This window comes from Triticum dicoccoides, chromosome 2B, assembly GCF_002162155.2.
Source record: "Triticum dicoccoides isolate Atlit2015 ecotype Zavitan chromosome 2B, WEW_v2.0, whole genome shotgun sequence".
NCBI classification, from domain to species: Eukaryota; Viridiplantae; Streptophyta; class Magnoliopsida; order Poales; family Poaceae; genus Triticum; species Triticum dicoccoides.
In genome coordinates this window covers 52903086-52918053 of record NC_041383.1, presented here as the reverse complement: position 1 = coordinate 52918053, position 14968 = coordinate 52903086, and the positions used below count along the sequence as shown (strand labels likewise).

Here is a 14968-nt window from a genome sequence, read left to right as displayed (position 1 = left end):
AAAGCTATCAAAGCCAAGAGTCGCCCCTTAACTTTGGCTGATCCCGTTTATAAGGGAAACAAGATCGAAAACCTAAACAAATTGACCCCGTTTATAAGGGAAACCGGGCCGAAAACCGTACAAGCAACAAGGTTACAGAAGAAGAGAGAGAAAAATGCCGCACATCAAAAACTGAAGAAGAGAAGAAAAAAGAACGCCCCGGACAAGGGATGACCTAGCTAGCAGACCAACGACCAACACCACGGAGGCACAAGTAGAAGAGGGGTGTCATCGAAGGATCACAATACCAAGACTAAGCAAGCAACCTAACGCACCGCACCGGCGTGCATACCGAATCTCACGACACTACTCAGGAGCATCCACAACCAACGAGTGACAACACGAACCTTGACTGGGAGCTCCGCCACGGGAATTCGGGACGATTAGCAAGTTGGGGAGGCATCTTGCGTCCTCAAAGAGCAAAGATGAACCGGAACAACACCAAGAGCACTAAGCTCACCGCAGCACAATGGCCACTGTGGGAGGGGCTTGAACATGCACAACAACATGGCCGACACCGGGGAACAACACCGAAGACGAACACCAGACGAATGAATGGATGACGGTGACTGGCTCGACGGAGAGACCAAAGTCGAAGATGGGATGGGCAGGCGTAGGTGAGTGGATTGAAGCATGGGTTTTCGCGATACCTTCAGGAGGTTGAATGACGCCCACATGCGGCATCATCACAGGACTTTCGTCCAAAACCATAGCTGCATGAACTCCACAGCAGCGCCTCCAAGAAGATGAAGCGGCGCCCGGTAGGAGTCGCCATTGCTGCCGCTGGCAAGGAACCAGCGAAGGGATTTCTCCCGGAGACAAAGAGCCGGAGGTCAGAGGGAACTGCAGCCAGGGGCAGCAGTCCTCCATGCTAAACGCGGCTGACACGGGCACAAACCAAACGCAGCTTTAGTGCCCGGTCGCGTAGGCGACCAGACCAAGGGCGCCAGAGCCGCATGGCCCGCCCGAGGCAGGGGAACCGCGACAATCCACCCAGCATCCATGAGCATGGATCTGAGGGAGGGGAGGTGGGGGCGATGGCGAACGCACGCGCCACGCCAGCGGCGGCGCAGCCCAGCCAAGGTGGCATAGAGCAGCAGGTTGCGAACAGCAGGACGCACGACACGCGGGAGGGGAGATCTGCCGGAGCGGAGGGATGCGGCGCACGGGCGTAGAGGTGGAAGGCCCTGAGTCAGCCTGATGACCACCGCGGTTGGGGCCACGCACTGAACGAAGGGGCGCCACCCGGAGCGCACGTCGCGCAGCCGGTGCAGACGGAGCTGGGGAGGGCGGAGCAAATCGAGCGGAGGTGGTCGCGGCGCTAATGGATCTGGATCCTCATGGGGCATCGGCCCGAAGGCAGCCACACACCGCAAAGGGCGCCCTCAGCCAGATCCGGCGAGCACCGAGGCGGATGAGTGGTGGAGCGGGCGGATCCGGGCAGGCGGAGAAGATGGCCGGCGTGGTGGAGGTGGAGTGAGGAAAACTGGGGTGTTGTATGACGAGCTTCGCTGGAGAGAGCGGATCCCGCCGCCGCCAGCAGCCGGTAGGCTTTGCCCGTCGTTTGCCGGCGGCGGCGAGGGGATGTGGGTGGGGAAGGGGCTTAGCCGCCGGCCGGAGAGGTGCCCGCCCAAGTCACCTCAGGGAGACGACGCGGGGGTCGGGGAAGGGCATTTCTTCGAAAATCTATTTCTGTAACATTATCTCCTTCAAAGGTCATCTTCACCCAAGATCATCCAAGCTCAAACCTTACCACTCCCTGTTCTTTCACATCGGCATCATGCCCACCGTCTTGTCTCTACTATGTATTTTGCTCAACCATTTCTGCTTCAACACCTCAATACCAGCCACAGCACAAGCAAACATGTCCGAGATCGATCGACATGCCCTCCTTTGCTTCAAGTCAGGCATCAGCTCTGATCCCCTTGGCATCCTACACTCATGGGGCAATGGCTCGCTTGACTTTTGCAGCTGGAAAGGGGTCGCCTGCGCGCGGCACCAAGTTTCCACCCCGGGTGGTCTCTCTTAACCTCACTGCCGCTCGTCTCGGTGGGCAGTTATCTGGCTGCGTCGGCAACCTGACATTTCTTTCCCGGATGAACCTTGCTGATAATCACCTGTCAGGAACCATCCCCGAAGAGTTGGGTAAGCTTCCAAACCTCCATACACTGAATCTTGACGGCAGCAATCTGGAAGGTAACATCCCTGATTCACTAGGCACTAGCAGTTTTCTTAGCTATGTCGACCTTGCAAACAGCACTCTTACCGGTGGCATCCGTCTCACTGGACAGTTTTACCTCTGGGGAGATCCCTTCTACTTTGTTTAGTAATTCATCCAAGCTTACCGTGGTTGATCTCCAGAAAAATTCTTTCGCTGGTCCCATCCCACATTTCCATACGGTCACAACTCTTGAATTTCTTCGTCTGGCAAACAACTTCCTCTCTGGGAGCATACCTCCTTCAATAGGAAATGTTTCTTCCCTCACTTCTATATTGCTCGGCCGAAATAGGTTATCAGGATTGATTCCAGAGACTTTGAGTCACATTGCAAAACTGTTGGAGCTTGATCTAAGTTTCAACAGTTTATCAGGGAGTGTCCCTTTGTCTATTTACAACATGACATCACTAAGGTACTTTAGTGTAGGCAACAATACACTTGTTGGACAGATACCATCTCACATTGGCTACTCACTACCAAACCTCTAGTTGCTTATCCTGGGAAGCAACAGAATGAAGGGCCTGATCCCTGCTTCACTAGCCAACCTGTTGAATAATCTTCAAATACTTGATCTTTCAAACAACTTGTTACATGGCTCTGTGCCATCTCTTGGTTCTTTGGCAAACTTGCGTCGGTTGGATTTAGGAATGAACTTGCTAGAAGCACATAACTGGTCATTCCTTACATCTCTAGCAAATTGCACCCAGCTGACAAAGTTGTCCTTGGAAGGGAATCTTCTAAATGGCAGCCTACCTATATCAATTGTTAATCTTTCCAGGAGGCTAGAACATTTATCGCTTGGGTCAAACCAAATTTTGGGCTCCATACCTGCTGAGATTAGCAATTTTGTTAATCTCACTTCACTTGGGATGGAGAGTAATTTTCTTTCTGGAAGCATACCATCTACCATCGGGAAGCTACAAAACCTATACATCCTGAATCTACCAAAGAACAAATTATCAGGTCAGATCCCTCCCTCAGTGGGTGGCATTACTCAACTGGGCAAACTTTATCTTGATGATAACAACTTGAGTGGAAACATACCTGGTAGTTTAGGTCAGTGCAAGGGACTTCTTGAACTAAACTTGTCTCGGAACAATCTTGACGGGTCAGTACCAGACGAACTGTTTGCTTATCCTCCACTCTCCTTGGTTCTGGACTTCTCACACAACAATCTCACAGGGGAACTACCATTGGTAGTTGGTACACATAGCAGCGGTGGTCCAGTATCCCTTCACATGGAAGGAAACAAGTTTCATGGACAGATTCCAGAAAGATGGCATCTACTAGTATCAACCCAGCAGATTAATCTTTCTCATAATGACTGAATTCTTTGAGCGATAAATGTTCTAGCCTCCGGTGCCGTGCCTGAATTCTTTGAGCGATTTGATATGCTGAAGCAACTTGATCTGTCTTACAATAACTTGGAAGGGTCTGTTCCTACTAGTGGGATCTTTGAGAAATATGCTGCAGTAGTTCTGGGTGGCAACAAGGGACTCTGTTTAAATTCCTCCAAGTTGATAAAAATAAGAAATTCCTTCAGGCCAGCATTACCAGTTTGTCGTCGCATCTCAGCTTTAGTGACTAAATCAAAACACCATCTGTCATTCCTGGCGACCTCGCTGCTAATTGTACTACCAACACTTAGTATTGGTTCCCTGGTGTTGTTATGGTTTCTGCTCACTCTTTGGAAGAAAGGGTTGTTTTCGTCTTCACGATGGGATCTTGTGTCCAAGGTGTTTCCTAGTAGAAGAGAAGTGCATACAGCCCCGTGCCATGATGAGAAGAAGCTGAAGAGAGTGTCATACCAGGACATTCTTAAAGCTACCAACTGCTTTTCTTCGGTCCATACTATCAGCACAACCTGTACTGGTTCAGTTTATGTTGGTAGGTTCAAGTCCGACAGGAGCCTAGTTGCCATCAAAGTATTCAACTTGAGTGAACCTAGTGGATATGATAGTTACCTTATTGAGTGTGAAGTGCTACGAAGCACCCGCCATAGAAATATAATGCGACCTGTGACCCTATGCTCAGCACTGGATTCACAAAACCATGAGTTCAAAGCACCAATCTTCGAGTTCATGGTTAATGGCAGCCTAGAGAAATGGTTGCATTCTGACCAACACAATGGAATCGCAGATAAAGGGCTAAGCTTTGCCCAGAGGATATGCATAGCAGCAGATGTGGCTTCTGCTCTTGATTATGCCCACAACGAACTGACGCCTCCTCTGATCCATTGTGATTTGAAGCCAAACAATGTCCTTTTGGATGATGACATGACTGCGCGGCTCAGTGACTTTGGCTCAGCGAAGTTTCTATCACCAGGTCTGCTAAGTCCTAAAAGCCTGGATGATGTTGGAGGGACAATTGGATACGTGGCACCTGGTGAGTTTTACCTTTTCCGTTTCCACTTAATTATAGTTTTTATTTTATGTGTGTGTATTATCTAAACACATTACGTCTTCACAGAGTATGGAATGGGTTGCGAGATCTCCGTAGCCGGCGATGTGTATAGTTTTGGAGTGCTTCTACTGGAATTGCTTACTGGAAAACGACCTACTGATGATATGTTTGTGGATGAACTTAGCCTTTGTAAGTTCTGTGAATCTATGTTCCCAGACAGAGTTGCAGAGATTCTTGATCCTCATATGGCACATGAGGAGCATCAAGGGTGCGCAGAAGGATGGATTCAGAGACATATTGTCCCCTTGGTTGCCCTTGGGCTGTCATGTACCGTGGAATCTGAAGGAAATATGCCCTAGAGGCAATAATAAAGTTATTATTTATTTCCTTATATCATGATAAATGTTTATTATTCATGCTAGAATTGTATTAACCGGAAACATAATACATGTGTGAATACATAGACAAACAGAGTGTCACTAGTATGCCTCTACTTGACTAGCTCGTTAATCAAAGATGGTTATGTTTCCTGACCATGAACAATGAGTTGTTATTTGATTAACGAGGTCACATCATTAGTTGAATGATCTGATTGACATGACCCATTCCATTAGCTTAGCACCTGATCATTTAGTATGTTGCTATTGCTTTCTTCATGACTTATACATGTTCCTATGACTATGAGATTATGCAACTCCCGTTTGCCGGAGGAACACTTTGGGTGCTACCAAACGTCACAACGTAACTGGGTGATTATAAAGGAGCATTACAGGTGTCTCCAAAGGTAGATGTTGGGTTGGCATATTTCGAGATTAGGATTTGTCACTCCGATTGTCGGAGAGGTATCTCTGGGCCCTCTCGGTAATGCACATCACATAAGCCTTGCAAGCACTGCAACTAATATGTTAGTTGTGAGATGATGTATTACGGAACGAGTAAAGAGACTTGCCGGTAACGAGATTGAACTAGGTATTGGATACCGACGATCAAATCTCGGGCAAGTAACATACCGATGACAAAGGGAACAACGTATGTCGTTATGCGGTCTGACCGATAAAGATCTTCGTAGAATATGTAGGAGCCAATATGGGCATCCAGGTCCCGCTATTGGTTATTGACCGGAGACGTGTCTCGGTCATGACTGCATTGTTCTCGAACCCGTAGGGTCCGCACGCTTAAGGTTACGATGACAGTTATATTATGAGTTTATGCATTTTGATGTACCGAAGGTTGTTCGGAGTCCCGGATGTGATCACGGACATGACGAGGAGTCTCGAAATGGTCGAGACGTAAAGATTGATATATTGGAAGCCTATATTTGGATATCGGAAGTGTTCCGGGTGAAATCGGGATTTTACCGGAATACCGAGAGGGTTACCGGAACCCCCCGGGAGCTATTTGGGCCATAGTGGGCCTTAGTGGAAAAGAGAAGGGGCTGCCCTAGATGGGCTGCGCGCCACCCCCTTCCCCTAGTCCTATTAGGACTAGGAGAGGTGGCCGGCCCCCTCCTCCTCTTTTCCCCTCCGAGGAATCCTAGTTGGACTAGGATTGGAGGGGGAATCCTACTCCCAGAGGGAGTAGGACTCTCCTGCGCCTCCCCCCCTTGGCCGGCCAGCCTCCCCTCCTCTCCTCCTTTATATAAGGAGGCAGGGGCACCTCTAAACACATAAGTTGACACAAGTTGATCCACGTGATCGATTCCTTAGCCGTGTGCGGTGCCCCCTGCCACCATATTCCTCGATAATACTGTAGCGGAGTTTAGGCGAAGCCCTGCTGCTGTAGTTCATCAAGATCGTCACCACACCGTCGTGCTGACGAAACTCTTCCCCGACACTTTGCTGGATCGGAGTCCGGGGATCGTCATCGAGCTGAACGTGTGCTCAAACTCGGAGGTGCCGTAGTTTCGGTGCTTGATCGGTTGGATCGTGAAGACGTACGACTACTTCCTCTACGTCGTGTCATCGCTTCCGCAGTCGGTCTGCGTTGGGTACGTAGACAACACTCTCCTCTCGTTGCTATGCATCACATGATCCTGTGTGCGCGTAGGAAAATTTTTGAAATTACTACGAAACCCAACAGTGGCATCCGAGCCAGGTTATTGATGTTGATGTTATATGCACGAGTAGAACACAAGTGAGTTGTGGACGATACAAGTCATACTGCCTACCAGCATGTCATATTTTGGTTCGGCGGTATTGTTGGACGAGACGACCCAGACCAACCTTACGCGTACGCTTACGCGAGACCGGTTCCCTCGACGTGCTTTGCACAGAGATGGCTTGCGGGCGACTGTCTCTCCAACTTTAGTTGAACCAAGTATGGCTACGCCCGGTCCTTGAGAAGGTTAAAACGGAGTCTATTTGACAAACTATCGTTGTGGTTTTGATGCGTAGGTGAGATTGGTTCTTACTTAAGCCCGTAGCAGCCACGTAAAACATGCAACAACAAAGTAGAGGACGTCTAACTTGTTTTTGCAGGGCATGTTGTGATGTGATATGGTCAAAGCATGATGCTGAATTTTATTGTATGAGATGATCATGTTTTGTAACCGAGTTATCGGCAACTGGCAGGAGCCATATGGTTGTCGCTTTATTGTATGCAATGCAATCGCGATGTAATGCTTTACTTTATTACTACGGTAGTGATAGTCGTGGAAGCATAAGATTGGCGAGACGACAACGATGCTACAATGGAGATCAAGGTGTCGCGCCGGTGACGATGGTGATCATGACGGTGCTTCGGAGATGGAGATCACAAGCACAAGATGATGATGGCCATATCATATCACTTATATTGATTGCATGTGATGTTTATCCTTTTATGCATCTTATCTTGCTTTGATTGACGGTAGCATTATAAGATGATCTCTCACTAAATTATCAAGAAGTGTTCTCCCTGAGTATGCACCGTTGCCAAAGTTCGTCGTGCCCAGACACCACGTGATGATCGGGTGTGATAAGCTCTACGTCCATCTACAACGGGTGCAAGCCAGTTTTTGCACACGCAGAATACTCAGGTTAAACTTGACGAGCCTAGCATATGCAGATATGGCCTCGGAACACGGAGACCGAAAGGTCGAGCGTGAATCATATAGTAGATATGATCAACATAACGATGTTCACCATTGAAAACTACTCCATCTCACGTGATGATCGGTTATGGTTTAGTTGATTTGGATCACGTAATCACTTAGAGGATTAGAGGGATGTCTATCTAAGTGGGAGTTCTTAAATAATATGATTAAATTGAACTTAAATTTATCATGAACTTAGTCCTGGTAGTATTTTGCAAATCATGTTGTAGATCAATAGCTCGCGTTGTTGCTTCCCTGTGTTTATTTTGATATGTTCCTAGAGAAAATTGTGTTGAAAAATGTTAGTAGCAATGTTGCGGATTTGATCCGTGATCTGAGGTTAAATCCTCATTGCTGCACAGAAGAATTATGTCCTTAATGCACCGCTAGGTGACGGACCTATTGCAGGAGCAAATGCAGACGTTATGAACGTTTGGCTAGCTCAATATGATGACTACTTGATAGTTTAAGTGCACCATGCTTAACGGCTTAGAATCGGGACTTCAAAGACGTTTTGAATGTCATGGACCATATGAGATGTTCCAGGAGTTGAAGCTAATATTTCAAGCAAATACCCGAGTTGAGAGATATGAAGTCTCCAACAAGTTCTATAGCTAAAAGATGGAGGAGAATCGCTCAACTAGTGAGCATGTGCTCAGATTGTCTGAGTACTACAATCGCTTGAATCAAGTGGGAGTTAATCTTCCAGATAAGATAGTGATTGACAGAATTCTCTAGTCACCATCACCAAGTTAGTAGAACTTCGTAATGAACTATAATATGCAAGGGATGAACAAGACTATTCCCGAGCTCTTCGCAATGCTGAAAGCTGCGGAGGTAGAAATCAAGAAGGAGCATCAAGTGTTGATGGTTAACAAGTCCACTAGTTTCAAGAAAAAGGGCAGAAGGAAGAAGGGGAACTTCAAGAAGAACAGCAAGCAAGTTGCTACTCAAGAGAAGAAGCCTAAGTCTGATCCTAAGCCTGAAACTAAGTGTTTCTACTGCAAAGGGACTGGTCACTGGAAGCGGATCTACCCCAAGTGATTGGCGGATAAGAAGGATGGCAAAGTGAACATAAGTATATTTGATATACATGTTATTGATGTGTACTTTACTAGTGTTTATCGCAAACCCTCAGTATTTGATACTAGTTCAGTTGCTAAGATTAGTAACTCGAAACGGGAGTTGCAGAATAAACAGAGACTAGTTAAGGGTGAAGTGACGATGTGTGTTGGAAGTGGTTCCAAGATTGATATGATCATCGTCACACACTCCCTATACTTTCGGGATTAGTGTTGAACCTAAATAAGTGTTATTTGGTGTTTGCGTTGAGCATGAATATGATTTGATCATGTTTATTGTAATACGATTATTCATTTAAGTAAGAGAATAAATTGTTGTTCTGTTTACATGAATAGAACCTTATATGGTTACACACCCAATGAAAATAGTTCATTGGATCTCGATCGTAGTGATACACATATTCATAATATTGATGCCAAAAGATGCAAAGTTAATAATGATAGTACAACTTAATTGTGGCACTGCCGTTTGGGTCATATCGGTGTAAAGCGCATGAAGAAACTCCATAAAGATGGATTTTCGGAATCACTTGGTTATGAATCATTTGATGCTTGCGAACCGTGCCTTTTGGGCAAGATGACTAAAACTCCGTTCTTCGGAACAATGGAACGAGTTACTGACTTGTTGGAAATAATACATACCGATGTATGCGATCCAATGAGTGCTGTTGCTCGTGGCAAGCATCGTTGTTTTCTGACCTTCACAAGATGATTTGAGCAGATATGGGTATATCTACTTGATGAAACATAAGTCTGAAATAGTTGAAAGGTTCAAAGAATTTCAGAGTGAAGTGGAAAAATCATCGTAACAAGAAAATAAAGTTTCTGCGATCTGATCGCGGAGACAAATATTTGAGTTACGAGTTTGGTCTTCAATTAAAACAATGTGGAATAGTTTCACAGCTCACGCCACCTGGAACACCACATCGTTATGGTGTGTCCGAACGTCGTAACCGCACTTTATTTGATATGGTGCAATCTATGATATCTCTTTACCACTATCGTTTTGGGGTTATGCATTAGAGACAGCTGCATTCACGTTTTAAAATAGGGCACCATCTAAATCCGTTGAGACGACACTGTATGAACTATGGTTTAGTAGTAAACCTAACCTGTTGTTTCTTAAAGTTTGGGGGTGCGATGCTTATGTGAAAAAGGTTTCATCCTGATAAGCTCGAACCCAAATCGGAGAAGTGCGTCTTCATACCCAAAGGAAATTGTTGGGTACACCTTCTATCATAGATCCGAAGGCAAGACATTCGTTGCTAAAATGGATCCTTTCCAGAGAAGGAGTTTCTCTCGAAAGAAGTGAGTGGGAGGAGAGTAGAACTTGATGAGGTAATTATACCTTCTCCCTTATTGGAAAGTAGTTCATCACAGAAATCAGTTCCAGTGATTCCTACACCAATAAGTGAGGAAGTTAATGATGATGATCATCAAACTTCAGATCAAGTTACTACCAAACCTCGTAGGTCTTCCAGAGTAAGATCCGCACCAGAGTGGTACGGTAATCATGTTCTGGAAGTCATGTTACTAGACCATGATGAACCTACGAACTATGAAGAAGCGATGGTGAGCCCAGATTCCGCGAAATGGCTCGAGGCCATAAAATCTGAGATATGATCCATGTATGAGAACAAAGTATGGACTTTGATTGACTTGCTCGATGATCAGCAAGCTATCTTAAATGAATGGATCTTCAAGAGGAAGACGGACGCTGATAGTAGTGTTACTATCTACAAAGCTAGAATTGTCGCAAAAAGGTTTTCGACAAGTTCAAGGTGTTGACTACGATGAGATTTTCTCACCCGTATCTATGCTTAAGTCTGTCCGAATCATGTTAGCAATTGCCGCATTTTATGAAATCTGGCAAATGGATAAACAAAACTGCATTCCTTAATGGATTTATTAAATAAGAGTTGTATATGATGCAACCAGAAGGTTTTGTCAATCCTATAGGTACTAACAAAATGTGCAAGGTCCAGCGATCCATCTATGGACTGGTGCAAGCCTCTCGGAGTTGGAATATACGCTTTGATGAGTTGATCAAAGCATATGGTTTTATACAGACTTTTTGAGAAGCCTGTATTTACAATAAAGTGAGTGGGAGCTCTACAGCCTTTCTGATTAGTATATGTGAGTGACATATTGTTGATCAGAAATGATGTAGAATTTTTCTGCAAAGCATAAAGGAGTGTTTTAAAGGAGTTCTTTAAAAGGAAAAGACCTCAGTAAAAGCTACTTAAATATTAAGCATCAAGATCTATTGAGATAGATCAAGACGCTTGATAAGATTTTCAATGAGTACATACCTTGGCAAGATTTTGAAATAGTTCAAAAATGGAACAGTCAAAGAAAGAGTTCTTGCCTGTGTTGCAAAGGTATGAAATTGAGTAAGACTCAAATCCCGACCACAGCAGAAAATAGAAAGAGAATGAAAAGTCATTCCCTGTGCCTCAGTCATAGGTTCTATAAAGTATGCTATGCTATGTACCAGACCTATTGTATACCTTACTCTGAATTTGGCAAGAGAGTGCAATGGTGATCTAGGAGTAGATCACTAGACATTGGTCAAGAATATCCTTAGTAAGGACTAAGGAGATGTTTCTCGATTATGGAGGTGATAAAAGAGTTTGTTGTAAAAGTTACATCAGTGCAAACTTTTACACTGATCCAGATGACACTAAGTCTCAACCTGGATACATATTGAAAGTGGGAGCAATTAGCTAGAGTAGCTTCGTGCAGAGCATTGTTGACATAAATATTTGCAAAATACTTACGGATCTGAATGTGACAGACCCGTTGACTAAGATTCTCTCACAAGCAAAACATGATCGCACCTTAGTACTCCTTGGGTGTTAATCACATAGCGATGTGAACTAGATGACTGAATCTAGTAAAACCCTTTGGGTGTTGATCACATATCGATGTGAACTATGGGTGTTAATCACATGGTGATGTGAACTATTGCTGTTAAATCACATGGCGATGTGAACTAGATTATTGACTCTAGTGCAAGTGGGAGACTGAAGGAAATATGCCCTAGAGGCAATAATAAAGTTATTATTTATTTCCTTATATCATGATAAATGTTTATTATTCATGCTAGAATTGTATTAACCGGAAACATAATACATGTGTGAATACATAGACAAACAGAGTGTCACTAGTATGCCTCTACTTGACTAGCTCGTTAATCAAAGATGGTTATGTTTCCTAACCATGAACAATGAGTTGTTATTTGATTAACGAGGTCACATCATTAGTTGAATGATCTGATTGACATGACCCATTCCATTAGCTTAGCACCTGATCGTTTAGTATGTTGCTATTGCTTTCTTCATGACTTATACATGTTCCTATGACTATGAGATTATGCAACTCCCGTTTGCCGGAGGAACACTTTGGGTGCTACCAAACGTCACAACGTAACTGGGTGATTATAAAGGAGCATTACAGGTGTCTCCAAAGGTAGATGTTGGGTTGGCGTATTTCGAGATTAGGATTTGTCACTCCGATTGTCGGAGAGGTATCTCTGGGCCCTCTCGGTAATGCACATCACATAAGCCTTGCAAGCACTGCAACTAATATGTTAGTTGTGAGATGATGTATTACAGAACGAGTAAAGAGACTTGCCGGTAACGAGATTGAACTAGGTATTGGATACCGACGATCAAATCTCGGGCAAGTAACATACCGATGACAAAGGGAACAACGTATGTCGTTATGCGGTCTGACCGATAAAGATCTTCGTAGAATATGTAGGAGCCAATATGGGCATCCATGTCCCGCTATTGGTTATTGACCGGAGACGTGTCTCGGTCATGACTGCATTGTTCTCGAACCCGTAGGGTCCGCACGCTTAAGGTTACGATGACAGTTATATTATGAGTTTATGCATTTTGATGTACCGAAGGTTGTTCGGAGTCCCGGATGTGATCACGGACATGACGAGGAGTCTCGAAATGGTCGAGATGTAAAGATTGATATATTGGAAGCCTATATTTGGATATCGGAAGTGTTCCGGGTGAAATCGGGATTTTACCGGAATACCGAGAGGGTTACCGGAACCCCCCGGGAGCTATTTGGGCCATAGTGGGCCTTAGTGGAAAAGAGAAGGGGCTGCCCTAGATGGGCTGCGCGCCACCCCCTTCCCCTAGTCCTATTAGGACTAGGAGAGGTGGCCGGCCCCCTCCTCCTCTTTTCCCCTCCGAGGAATCCTAGTTGGACTAGGATTGGAGGGGGAATCCTACTCCCAGAGGGAGTAGGACTCTCATGCGCCTCCCCCCCTTGGCCGGCCAGCCTCCCCTCCTCTCCTCCTTTATATACGGAGGCAGGGGCACCTCTAAACACACAAGTTGACACAAGTTGATCCACGTGATCGATTCCTTAGCCGTGTGCGGTGCCCCCTGCCACCATATTCCTCGATAATACTGTAGCGGAGTTTAGGCGAAGCCCTGCTGCTGTAGTTCATCAAGATCGTCACCACGCCGTCGTGCTGACGAAACTCTTCCCCGACACTTTGCTGGATCGGAGTCCGGGGATCGTCATCGAGCTGAACGTGTGCTCGAACTCGGAGGTGCCGTAGTTTCGGTGCTTGATCGGTTGGATCGTGAAGACGTACGACTACTTCCTCTACGTCGTGTCATCGCTTCCGCAGTCGGTCTGCGTTGGGTACGTAGACAACACTCTCCTCTCGTTGCTATGCATCACATGATCCTGTGTGCGCGTAGGAAATTTTTTGAAATTACTACGAAACCCAACAGAATCTCCAAAGATAGGCCCGGAATGAAAGACGTTTGTGCAAAACTTTCTGATATTAGAGCCTCTTTTCTTGAACTGACATGATGATTAATGAATATATCAATTATGTTAGAGCATACTGATTCATTGTATTAAGAATGTGTTTTTTTACTGGTACAGTGCATATTGTACCCAATCTATTTGACAATCTGAAACGAACTGTGGAGACAGAGATGTGATTTGCAGTTAGTCATAGTAGGATATTGGAAATATCAACCATTCTTTGTTCTAGATTTGTTGATTATTTTTTATTTTGATATTGACATGTATGTATTTTCAAATTCTTGCACTAATTTATTTGCAAAGGGTGTATGTAAAGGTGGTTTCCGATGAAATGATATGTTTAATTTACAGCCTGATGGGTAATATTCGAAGGATATGTCTTAAGGTTGCATCATGCATCAGTAGCCAATTATAAAGTAAAGAAAGATATTCATATGACATAACGAACAATCCTCTTTTGCTCTCAAACTGTTATCTCCTTGCATGAATGAGGTTGCATATGCTTGAGTTGTCCATGGCCCATTATTGTTAAATATTGAAAGGAATGAAATTCCTGAATAAGTTTTTTACGTCAGGAGAGGAACACTAAAGAGGCCCATGATGGTGTTACTTGAAAGGGATGAAATTACTGAATAGGTAGACAAGTATGGGCAAGACAAATAAAACTTCTTTTTTTAGGTGGAGATGACAACAAAGACTGTTGACAAAAAAAGATAGTAACATAAATTAATACTGTATGATCCATCATTGCACTGCCAAGGCATTCATTTAAGTCAATCTTGAGTCTCCATGACATTGTTCTTCGCTAGGCGAAGTGTGAGTGTGTGCACTTATACTCGTTGGTTTTTCAAAACCATATGAAATGACCTTTTTCCTACCAAAGTTCTAATTAACGCAAGCCGCACCGCGTAGGAGGGGGGGGGGGGTCTTGTACAAGTGCATAACATGTTCTGTTTCAACCTGTTGTTTACTCCGGCTTCTTGTGGAAGCGCCCTCTCAATATGCACTTCCATAAATTTCCTGTAATTCATCCATGAGTTAAAGACTCTTGCATTGAGTATCCAAACCAGTAGTTACGTTTATTTACAAAGCTACACAACATATATGCAAACATGATTAGGATAACATATTTATAATGATATGATGTAATTATAGTTGGAAAAAAATGTGTATTGGTTGATTACTTACTGTGGGCAGTTCCAATAAGCATGAGTTGGCCAAAAAGATCCATATAGTGAATAGAAGCTTGAATGCCAACCATTTCAGATTTGCACGGCAAAAAGAAGGATACGGTGGTTTCTTTACACAAGAAATGCTACTTTGCCAAAAAAATAGGTAACAACTGAA

The 14968-nt window shown here is 44.6% G+C and overlaps 1 pseudogene; it reads left to right on the top strand.

The window, feature by feature from the left end:
• The first annotated feature begins 1819 nt into the window (after positions 1-1819).
• On the top strand, positions 1820-13802 carry LOC119367079 (annotated as a pseudogene).
• Positions 13803-14968: the final 1166 nt, after the last annotated feature.